This window comes from Drosophila subpulchrella, unplaced genomic scaffold (genome assembly GCF_014743375.2).
Source record: "Drosophila subpulchrella strain 33 F10 #4 breed RU33 unplaced genomic scaffold, RU_Dsub_v1.1 Primary Assembly Seq81, whole genome shotgun sequence".
Taxonomy (NCBI): domain Eukaryota; kingdom Metazoa; phylum Arthropoda; class Insecta; order Diptera; family Drosophilidae; genus Drosophila; species Drosophila subpulchrella.
In genome coordinates this window covers 336,318-347,862 of record NW_023665716.1, presented here as the reverse complement: position 1 = coordinate 347,862, position 11,545 = coordinate 336,318, and the positions used below count along the sequence as shown (strand labels likewise).

The 11,545-nt window shown below is 40.6% G+C and overlaps 1 protein-coding gene and 1 long non-coding RNA gene across 12 annotated transcripts in view; one reads left to right on the top strand and one right to left on the bottom strand.

Annotated features, from left to right (window-relative positions):
* Nucleotides 1-2,379: 2,379 nt before the first annotated feature.
* LOC119562649 (zwei Ig domain protein zig-8) overlaps nucleotides 2,380-11,545 on the top strand; it is a 302,211-nt gene continuing 293,045 nt past the window's right edge. For 5 of the 10 annotated variants that reach the window (XM_037875878.1, XM_037875879.1, XM_037875880.1 and 2 more), the window contains exon 1: nucleotides 2,381-3,077. The gene's annotated coding sequence lies outside the window, so the exon portion shown is untranslated. Of the gene's footprint in view, nucleotides 3,082-11,545 lie in introns of all 10 variants that reach the window. The other 5 variants (XM_037875886.1, XM_037875884.1, XM_037875885.1 and 2 more) reach the window with 2 other exon arrangements.
* On the bottom strand, nucleotides 6,433-9,966 carry LOC119562650. 2 transcript variants are annotated; one of them, XR_005221924.1, is made up of 3 exons: nucleotides 9,739-9,966; nucleotides 6,718-6,861; nucleotides 6,433-6,666 (listed from the first exon to the last, which is right to left on the bottom strand). It is a non-coding gene; the product is annotated as an uncharacterized LOC119562650 (long non-coding RNA). The 2 variants fall into 2 exon arrangements; XR_005221923.1 differs by having other exon boundaries at nucleotides 6,433-6,656.

Below are 11,545 nucleotides of genomic sequence, written 5' to 3'. Positions count from 1 at the left end.
AAAATCGGTGGCCTAGCGGTCTAATGCGTTGAACTTCAAACACATCTAAATGGCGTGAGTTCGAGCCCACGAAGTGTCAACATTTATTTTTCTTTTTTGTGCAAGTTTTTAGAATTGAATTCTTAAACAATTTTGTGTGCAGAGGATAAAAAAAAATTTAGAACACGTCAAAATAACAAATAAAAAAAATGTATATTACATTAAAATAATAGTTTTTTAAAGTATTTAGTCTGAGTGGGTAAAATAAAACATAATTTGTTGTCGTTAGTGAGAATATTTCTCAGAATTAAATTGAGAATTTGTTACTAGAAAAATTTGAGCCTAACGCGATGCGTCTTCGGTGCAGCTGTAGTGCTCTCGACTGCGAACCCAGCGGTCGTGAGTTCGATTCTCGCTGCGACCACGAGAGTTTTTCTCAAGAAGTAAGATGTTTTATATTAATGTTATTTCCCTGATTCTGTTTGATGACTACTTCTGAGTTCATATGATTCTAACTAGCAGTTTACCAACATGCGTGCAGCGGCCAAATAATAACCTTGCCCTTTTCTCACCCTCTCAAATTATAGTGAAAATAGGACACTAAGTCAAATAATCCTAAAAAAATTCCTGGAAAAAGTACAGCAGATAATGTTTGCCGAGAACCAGGAAACATGTCCAAGCACAATTTTTTTATAAAAATTAGTTTTCATATTTAGGGCACTTGCTCTTGTTTTTAGGGCGCTTCACCATATTTTCAAGAATTACCGCCGTTGATGCTTAAAATATTTTTTCATACGTTAAGGGTATTTACCTTTGAAAACAGAAAAATCGCCCAAGACTTAAGAAAATTAACCCTAGATCTAAGAGAAATCGGCCTAAATGTAAGTCCAACACATGCCTATTTTTAGAAAATGTTGCCCTTATTTTGTTATCCAGTCGCCATTGACCCCCGTTTTAGGCCGATTTTCCTTGTTTTTAGGGCGATTTTACAGTAAAATTTCTATGAGTGTAGGTTAATGGGTGGGGCCGGAAACAGGGAGCGAAAGACTAAAAAACGGAAAGTGGGTGGGGTCCCGCGGGGTACACATGAAATCAAATTGAGCACTGATGATGACAAAAGTTGAACGGGGTCAAAGGGAATGGAATTGAGCACGTTGACCATTGACTAAATGGCTGCCAAGCATGCGAGTCAGCAAAAAAAAAATTCAAATCATACGTAGTTTTTAGGGGTCAACGCTTGTGTTATTTGCTGAGCCGTGGCAATAATTCAGTTTCGGTACATATAAATCCCAAAGGCGTTCTGCAGTACAAATATTTTCAGGGCGACTGTATGTTGCTTAATTAAGGATTCTTGGAGGCAAACAACCGCCTATCGATACTAGCTTATACAAATAGCGATCCCAGTCAATTCCCAATTCAATCGCAATCGACCCTGCTTCCCTTCTACGGCGACGACGAGCATCCGCCCTCTCGCCTTTCCCGCGCCAAAGCGCTTGAGCAAAAGCAATTTCCTGGACTTTTTCCCGACCGCTTGCAGACACTCACAGATTAAGACGGCAACCCCACTCGAAACGCATTGGCTAGCTCATGGATGCCTCGGTCCTATGCCTCGAAAACCTACATGAATGCGATTATGCCCTTGCAGCAGTGGACGTGCATGAGCTGGCGCTGTCCCCACGCTCACAGCCCATCCAGCGTTAAAATTGCGCGCTGTAAGTAAGAAATCATTGAGGTTGGTCAGCACACTAGCGGACAACAACCAGTGCCATGTGGGCAGCAGCTTTACTACACCACATTCTGCCCCTTGTCCTGGTGACGGCCCATAGTTGAGGGTAGTTGTCAATGGGTTGGGGGACTTGCTCCTTTGCTCGGTCACCGCAAAAGTTTAGTTGCAAGTGGCGGCTCCGCTTGTGGCGGTCATCTGTCTGTCGGTCCGCTTATCTGACTGCCAGTTGCATTAGGATATCAATTTGCAGGACACGGACTCGCTACCTGCGAAGGGTGAGCGTTATCAGAGCTTTGGCTATTGCGTTCTATCGGTAGACCGACGCTCCAGCACGTGACAATGACAAAGTGAGTTCCGTTCGCAAATGTGTCACAGTTTTGGTATCTTGGAACCAGGGAGTTAGGAGTCCCTGCGAATAAACCAAAGAGAGTTTTCCCAGAACGGATTCTCTTAATTGTTCTGCGTCATGGAAACTGGAATCAGCTGACCCGGAGTCCTTCATCGGGTGAAGCCGAAGACGCGAAGCGAGAGGCGGACACGAGTCGCCGCTGAGCTAAAAGCTGGCGGGAGCTTTCGCTCACTAGAACGAGGCGCATGAGCAGATTCTCTTTTCCAGTAGCGAGTGTTTTCGAAGGCCAACTGAGTCCTGGTCGTTCCGGGTCGTCCTGTCAGTACACTTTGTTTGCTCCTTGAAAGCTGTGCACGCTGCGGAAGCGACGGCATCGTTCCAAGCCTTAGTAGCAACAACAACACATCAATACACAAACAACAAGGATACCCGAGTGCGCGGGGCTGGGGTTAAAGTGGAATTCGTGGCTTACCGGTGGCAAAAATTATATTAAAAGTAAAGCATGGCCAAAATGAAAAAGTTGTTTGTTTGCCCGTTTAAGCGATGTGTTTTCCTAGCTAAAAGTGCCTCTGTTCGGTAAATTGATCCGCGGCGGGCGGAAAATTAGTCAGTGATTGCGCGTCAATTGAACCTTTTCCGCTTGCTTCGCTTCCCTACACTGGCGGAGCAACTGCGAGTGCGAACATCAAAAGTCAACGGTGACAAAAAGTGAAAGCGGAAACGGAAACAGAGACGGCAGAGCGCTACAGGAACTGAGAAACAGGCAGCGGCGGTGGCCACTGTATAATGTGCGCGCTGCATTGTTGATTTGTTGCCACTTTGACCCAAATCGCATTGCGTCCAAGACGGACGTAAGTCTGACGGAGGCTTTAGTGCGAGGAGTACATAACTGAAGGGCCCACTCAATGTCACCGCCAAGTAGAAGTCGCAAGTTAACTAGTTGCTGCTAAATACGAAAAATACCACTCATCATCAATCCGCTCCAGCATCTTTTAAGGGGTCAGCAGCACTGGGAAATCAGTTGTGAGTATGTCACGTGCTTAGTATGACTTTCCGCATCCCGCTGCCTCAACTTAGCTTGCTCAGGCATCGAGTTGGCATATTAGTTTGAGAGTTTGGGCTTTGGCTTATTGCCTGCGGCAAGCACAAACTTGGCCGCTGCCAAACACACAGCATGAACGCCGCTGGAAAGCACATAATTTGCGCACACACAAAAGAATCTTTTGGTAAAATTGACCAATATAATAGAAAAACGATCCACAACCATAGTATTGTCAATTTTATCCATCAAATAGTTACTCTTACGTGAAACGTGAACGTGATAGAACTTTATAATCAAAATAAAAACAGCTAATTTTTAAATTGCCCCTTTTAAAAGTGACTTTCAGTTCCCACATATGTTATATATATGAATATATAATGTTGAATATATGTTATGAGTAAAGACTTTAATTTCAAAGTTTTTCTTGGCAGTCTAGGTGTACGAGACGCTGGACCCAGTTGGGAATTATAAAGAACACATTGCACTATAGGGTAAATGACCACTTTATCTGGCATTAAGCATTTCTTAAAAGTGTTCCAATTGGAATAAATTGGTGTGAAAACATTGTGCCTCAAACTGAAAATGCTAATACCTACCAGTTTTATGTTAGGAAAACAGCTGTAAATTCAGCTTTTGAATCCCAAAGCACGCACGCCAAGTTTGCGTTTTTTTGCCGTGGTCTTTGTTATTCATTTATTTACATACAAATCAACAAATAAACGCACAAATCCTTGAATATGGATTTCCCAGACTGTTTAAATTGTGCGTGTTTATACTAACATTTGTTAATTTTATAAAAGCACCTTAAAATGGATTTTGGGAAAAAAATCTCAACATTGGATAGGAATTTTGGAAAAGAGTTTTGCACCATTTTGAAGTGCGTCTAAGTGTATGTTGTAGCGTTGTCAATTCTCAATCCATAGCTGTTAGTCTTATTCTGCACTTTTCTGCACTATTGGTGGACATTTAACTTTTCTCAGGTAACCTCACTTTTTATACCCGATACTCGTAGAGTAAAAGGGTATACTAGATTCATCGGAAAGTATGTAACAGGCAGAAGGAAGCGTTTCCGACCCATAAAGTATATATATTCTTAATCAGGATCACTAGCCGAGTCGATCTAGCCATGTCCGTCTGTCCGGATGAGCGCTGAGATCTTGGAAGCTATGAGAGCTAGGCTATTGAGATTTGGCGTGCAGATTTCTGAGCTTCTTACGCAGCGCAAGTTTGTTTCAGTAGAGTGCCACGCCCACTCTAACGCCCACAAACCGCCCAAGACTGTGGCTCCTACAGTTTTGATGCTAGAATAAAAATTTTAACTGAAATGTATTGTTCTCATCAATACCTATCGATTGACTGTGGCTCCTACAGTTTTGATGCTAGAATAAAAATTTTAACTGAAATGTATTGTTCTCATCAATACCTATCGATTGATAAAAAAAAAGTTTGCCACGCCCACAAACCGCCCACAAACTTCAAAAAATCGTAAATATGAACGTGGATATCTCGGAAACTATCAAGGATAGAGAATTGGGATCTCAGATTTAGATTCCGTAGCCTTGTGCGTAGCGCAAGTTTGTTACGCGAACATGCCACGCCCACTCTAACGCCCACAAACCGCCCAAGCCTGTGGCGCCCACAATTTTTATGCTAGATACAAAAATTTGCCACGCCCACTCTAACGCCCACAACGCTTAAATCTGTCTACCGCCGGTAGGTGGCGCATTTCAATCTCGCTTTGCTGCTTGCATATCTCCATTACCTTTTGGTCCCTTTAGCTGAGTAACGGGTATCTGATAGTCGAGGTACTCGACTATAGCGTTCTTCCTTGTTTCAACATCGATTAGTTTGCTGTATGGAATAGCAAAAAGGACCGGCGTCAGCAAGAAAAGGCAACACAATGCTTCTTCGAAGGCCATTCAAACAACGATGTGGATAATGCAATTTTAAAAGAAAAAAGCCAGCATTCTGCAATAGCCTGCATTAAAAAAGGCTAAGTTGTCATAGAAATTACTAGTACTTTGATAAGCGGAGCTACAACGTTTTCCTTAAAAAAATCCCTTGGGCGACCACCAATTTAATTTGCGTCAAAAGGGAAAGCGTTAAGAGGCTGCAAGCAGCTGAATTAGCGAACTCGCAGAGTAATTAATTCCTCCTGCTAGTGAAAGCAGCAAGCGCAGCCGCCTGGAGACAATAACTACATGATCTCGCCACAGTTCTTAGAATTCCGAGAGGAAGCCAAGCCATTCAGAGAAGGCTTAACAAAGCTCACACCCAGAAAAATAATAAAGCAAAGGTCATGGCCTACAAAATTAAAAAATGTACTAAAACTTAATTTATAGGTCATGTACTGCCTAAAAATTTATATTTTTGCACTTTTTGCCCGACTTTTTAGGTCACAGATGGCCTAATACTCGTAGAGTAAAAGGGTATACTAGATTCGTCGAAAAGTATGTAACAGGTAGAAGGACCCCATAAAGTATATATATTCTTGATCAGGATCACTAGCCGAGTCGGTCTAGCCATGTCCGTATCTCCGACCGTCCGTAAAAAAGAGATCTCGAAAACTATAAGGGCTAGGCTATTGGGGCTCGGCATGCAGATTCTTAAGCTTCCTGCGCAGAGCAAGTTTATTTCAGCAGGGTGTACGCCCACTCAAACGCCCACAAACCGCTTAAAACTGTGGCTCCTAGAGCTTTAATGCGAGAATAAAAATTTTATCTGAAATATATTGTTCTTATCAATACTTTTTGATTGATTCAAAAAAAAGTTTGCCACGCCCACTCATAGCCGCCCACAAACTTCAAAAAGGAAGGAAATCCTATGTCTATGCTGGACTGTCATCGAACCAGCCGGGCGTTAGAAAAAGAAACAGGAGCGTTTCGTCATCTAGGGGTCTGCAGAATGCCAAGGAACAATGTATGTGTGTTAGTGTACCACAGTCTAGAAAGACACGGCTACGCGGCAGTTTTAGGACTTAGCATTGTTGTCAAGGGCGTATTTGTAATAGCGTTTATCATACGCTCTGAAGCCGCCCGACTTATTAAAATGTCAACTTGCCTGGGAGCACAAGAAACCGCAAATACATAAATTCGACACTAAAAAGTGGCTCAAAAAAGTACTCACCTTACTCGACATACTATTGTTTTCTCTAGTCTTGATTTCATGTGATTGTGTGCATATGAATGTCCTAAGACGAGTGTGTGTATTGCAGGCTAGCTTTTTGCTATGCTTTGAGCTTTGTTCTGCTTATTTTTATTTATTCAAAATATTCACAAGCAGAATAGCAAAGACAAATAAAACACAAACATAATTTAATAACGGATTACACGCAGAGGCTAGGCTCAATTTGGGTACAGAAGACGATGCCGATGCTGCTGCCACAGCAAAAACAGTAAGTGGGACAAGCTCGTTTGGACGGTATGTTAGTTTCACATTCAGTCATGAGTCCCGCTATTTGGCTGACTGCCTACAAGAGTCACTGGATTAGTGTGTTGACTGGCTGGCAGCCTGCTGGGGCTTCCATCACGTCCCTGTTTTGTTTCACTTCATTGCGTAACCTACACAAATCTGTTTTACTTTGGCTTATAAATTCATATTTATTTATTAAACTCCGCTTACCGGCTTCTTCTGGTTGTTTCTAACTCAGCGCAAATTTGTTATCCAAGTGTGCCATGCCCACTGTAACGCCCACAAAGGCTAGCAACGTCAATCAAAGTTTTCGCATATAGGTGAAGCAATTCCGAAATCAGCATTTCTCACCTTCTAAAAGAAATATTTATATCCTTGATCAGGATCACTAGCCGAGTCGAAATAGCAACGTCCGTCTGTCCCTTCGTCTGTATGAACGCTTAGATCTAAGAAATTATTAAAGCTAGAAAGTTGGGATTAGGCATGCAGATTCAAGATGCTCTTACGCAGCGCATGTTTTTTTCAGCAGTGTGCCATGCCCACTCTAACGGCCAAAACGCCCAAACCGCTATTTTTAAAAAGTGTAAATAGAAACTATAAAAGGTAGAAAGTTGGCATTAGGCATGCAGATTCTAGAGGCTCTTGCGCAGCGCTAGTTTATTTCAGCAGGGTGCCACGCTCACTCTAACGCCCACACAAGCCCGTATCGCTAAAACCTGTCTAGCTCCCAAATTTTTAATATTGTGTAAAAGTGTAAATGGGATTTTGTTTAATTGTCTACGCCAACTACATGCCAAAAATTTTTCAAATCGGACCGTTCGCAAATATTGTGTGCAGTCTCGGAAACAGTCGATTTGCTGCATGCATATCTCACTCTCCCTCGCACTCCACATATCTGAGTAACGGGTATCTAATAGTCTAGGCGTCGACTATAGCGACAAACCGACCAAGGCTATGGCGCCCACAGTTTTGATGCTAGAATAAAAATATTAGAAATGAGTAAATTTAGATAGTATTTAAAGGTGGTCGCTCTTTCAGCTGGACCACCGAAAGAATTTTTCAAGTACGGACAATCGGGACACCAGACCTACATACATATTTTCATGAACGGTGTTGATAACTTATGAACTGTTTTCACCCCATTTCATTCAAGGCATTTTCCAGTGAAGCGTTCATAATTTCACCTCAATGTTCATGATTTGACCGCTTGGAACTAAAACATAGCGAACGGATTGTTGTGAAATCATGAAAAATATTCTTGATTTTGTACTTTTCGACGAATCTAGCATACCCTTTTACTCTACGGGTACCCGTTACTCAGCTAAGCGGAGTGCCAAGGGAGATATGCAAAGCGACTCTTTCAAAGGCTGCACAATTTATTTGCTTATAAAGCAGGAACAGGCTTTTCAATGATACCAGTTTCATGGTACTGACATTTTATTTATAGTTGCTATGTCCAACCAAACTTTTCTTCCCATCCCTACTCTCCTGAGCACTTAACATTTTTTTGAAAACACCTGAATTGACCAAACTAAGAGGTCATAAATGATAATATTTATAAGTCATAACTGACCAAATTTATAGGATATATATGGTCTTAAATGTTCAATTTGGTATGATTCTTGAAATTTTATGTATGTAATTTTGACACTTTCTATGTAATATTCTTTTCCTTTCCATCATTAGCTTTTAGCTTAGGATACAAATATTTATAAATATAAATTTTCTCTAGAAATCATTCAAAAAGGTCACTAAATTTAACAATAAGTAATTACTTTTTTTATTATCATTTTTGACACCGATATTCTCATTAAATTGCCTCTAAAATCGACCATAAATTGTTACTACTTGCTTTACCCGAAAAGTTGAAACCTAGTCCACATTATAATAATTTAAGGTTACTAAAAAATAGGAACACTTTTATCTCGGTGTGCCCTTGCAGCAAAGACCAATATAATGTCTTCTAATGTCTTTGCATGCAGGTCGTTTCAATGGAAGCAGTGTACACACAGGGCTTTCCATTATTAGAAAACTAAAAAAATAATTAAAGAAATATTTGAATTTTATTCCATTTTAATTTATTCGCGTATATGTTTTAGCGAAAAGATAACGGTTTTTGTATTATTATGAAATTTATATTTCCATGTTTCCTATGTTAACTAAATGATTTAGTAGTCCGATTTTAATTAAATTTAATTTATATTTCTATAATAACAAAAAAAAGATATATGCTGGAGTAGAAGAAAATGTGACCAAAAATTACAAAGCTAGAAATATTTTCCTATTATTTCCCCATTAATTAATTTTCCCAATAACTTTAAAGCTGGGCAGAAATGGACTTTATGGGTTCAGAAATATCTCCTTCACTGCGTTGCAAACTTTCAACTGAAATATACCTTCGAGTTGAGAAACATCGATGTTTACTTTAAAGCTGGGTATAAATGGACAAAGGGACAGACAGACAGACTTTATGGGTTCAGAAACGACTCCTTCAATGCGTTGCAAACTTTTAACTGAAATAGACCTTCGAGTTGACAAACATCGATGTTTACATTTCTATCAACATTAAGTTTTTTTTTTACTTGTACCTACTGGCTGTGGCATTATTGACGATGTTCTTGCCAGAAAGGGGTGTAAGGTCAATAGTTTATAAAAAATATTAAAAAGTGTATTTTTTTAGTCGGATATACAATTATTTTTCGTCAAAAAATTGTATATCAGAACTTTTGTATGTTGATGGTGCGATCGTAACGACCCCTTACCTCGTTAAAAGATGTTTTGTTAGATACAATATTATTCTCAAAATTGTTAAAGAAATGTTTAAAATATGGTTCTTAGCTGGGGATTTTCTCTCAACAGAGGCAGACGCCTAACCAATTGGGCCATCACACCGTGTTTCGCGCGAGTGTAAGTTCAAGATAAATGTTGAGTCAACAATTTTGCTGAAACTTAAAATGCAAGTTTTTACAATATCAAACAAAAACACTTCTAAACGAGGTACAAATCTAGTGACGATCGCACCTTTAACAAAAAAGTTCTGGTATCACATTTTGTGACGAAAATGTATTATACAATCTACTAAATAAGTGCACTTTCTAAATTTTGTACATTCGGCACGTTGCAGTTCAATATGCCTGTGTTTAGCTGTACGAAGCGCGTCGAATGAGAAAAACACAGGTATATTGAATTGCTTTACCTTATACCAGCACCCTCGACTTTCAGGTTACTTACTTTGGAGAGCATTGGAACAACAATTTTGTGCATGCGTTCTACTTGTCCGTTTCTTTTTGTTACGCCTGTTGCAATCGGCAAATGTTGGATTTTCTCCCTATCGCAGTACTCCTTCACAGGTGGGTTGTGAATGCAGCTCCACGATCTAAAACTATCCTGTACGGATTTCCAAAAAAAAGCCTGGCGCTTCAAACAAGTTAAAACTTCTCCAACCCCTGTGATTCTTGTTGTATCCTACCATACGTACTTGGAAAAGGCATCTACGATCACGAAAACGTGATATTATCGTTATTTGGTCAACCCCATCGGGCCAATATGATCGACATGGTATGTGACGACCGGCTTGTCTGCTTTGTCTTTCGGTGTAAGGAACCCTTCTTGCCTACCAGCCTTCGCATTCACAAGGACGCTCTCTACGGAGCTATCGAACACTCGCGCTACTTTCTCTTTTAGCTTCGGAATGTAAGACGACTTCTCGATCAAATCCTGAGCTTTCTTGATTGAGAAGTGTCCTTGCTTGTGACAGTTTTGAATAATCTTGGTTTCCATGAGTGAAGGAACCATTAGCAACTCTTTATTCACTATGTAGAAGCTCTCATAGCCTTTGGTATCAACGACATTTTTGAGTACCTTCGTCCAATCTTCTAAAAGCTGTGCCTCCCGCAAACGATGAAACAAACTGTCGGTCAACGTATAACATGACACCCTACTCAACGCATCGACATGTCTCATCTTTGAACCTGATCTTTGTTCTATTTCGTAATCGAAATCTTTTAGATACAACGCCCATCTCGATACTCTAAGCTACTGGGCTTAATAGTCCCTTCCTCTAGACATTCTTGAACCTGATCATCGATGATTTTCTGATCGCAACAAGCTAATCATCTCGGCTGTTGGAAAACAGGCAACTCGTCTGTTAACAAGATCTTTATCTCAGCTGGGGAAGTGAGATTTCTTTCTAGCTTTTGATTATCGATCAATGACTCCACTTCAGAAACTACTTCCTGACTCAAATGCTCCAAACCTACTGCCGAATCTGTCTTAGAGTCTTTCGTTCTGATCATGCACAGACTTTCGAATTCTCTAATTGGCTGCATACAAGTACTTTGCCCTGCCTTGTTATCGTCTGATCCTATCGTTGGTCTTTTCTGAACACTTTGAATACTTGACGAAAATATAGTGCCAGACTTGGTTACAATCATGTCAACGCTTTCTAAGATTGTATTACGAATGTTAGAACCCGACTTTCACTGCTCCCGGTCAAAACTCTCTGACGACCCATCAGACTGCTTACTCCTTCGACTAGCTTCAAGAACACACGCCTAAGCATGAAACACAGTCCACACCTGTGTCCGCCAGTCTGACCTGTACTTCTGCTTCACTTTGTGCTGCTCGGTGTCCTGGTCGATCGCATTTGAAACATTTTTCCCTCACGGGACAGTCTTTCTTCATGTGCGACGAATCTCCGAAATGAAAACATTTCCTAACTGATCCAGCTACCTCATCTTGTTTTGTGTCGTGCACTGCCTTGCTACCCTGTGAACCATACTTGTTTACTGGTTTGAATGAACCACGTGTCTTTTGATATGCGTCGATTTTTAGCTTAAGATCCTTGAGGTTTCTGGTCTGATATAGCATTGCTTTATTTGACCTAGCATCTGGAATGCCCTCAACAAAATGCTCGACCAGACTCTAACCTTCCGAAAAAATGGGCTTTGCAATTTCCATAAATGCATAAAGGAACTCGTGCTGCTTTCGTTTTCCCAATGAGGATAACTTGATTCCAAACTCCTTTAACAAAGCCGAT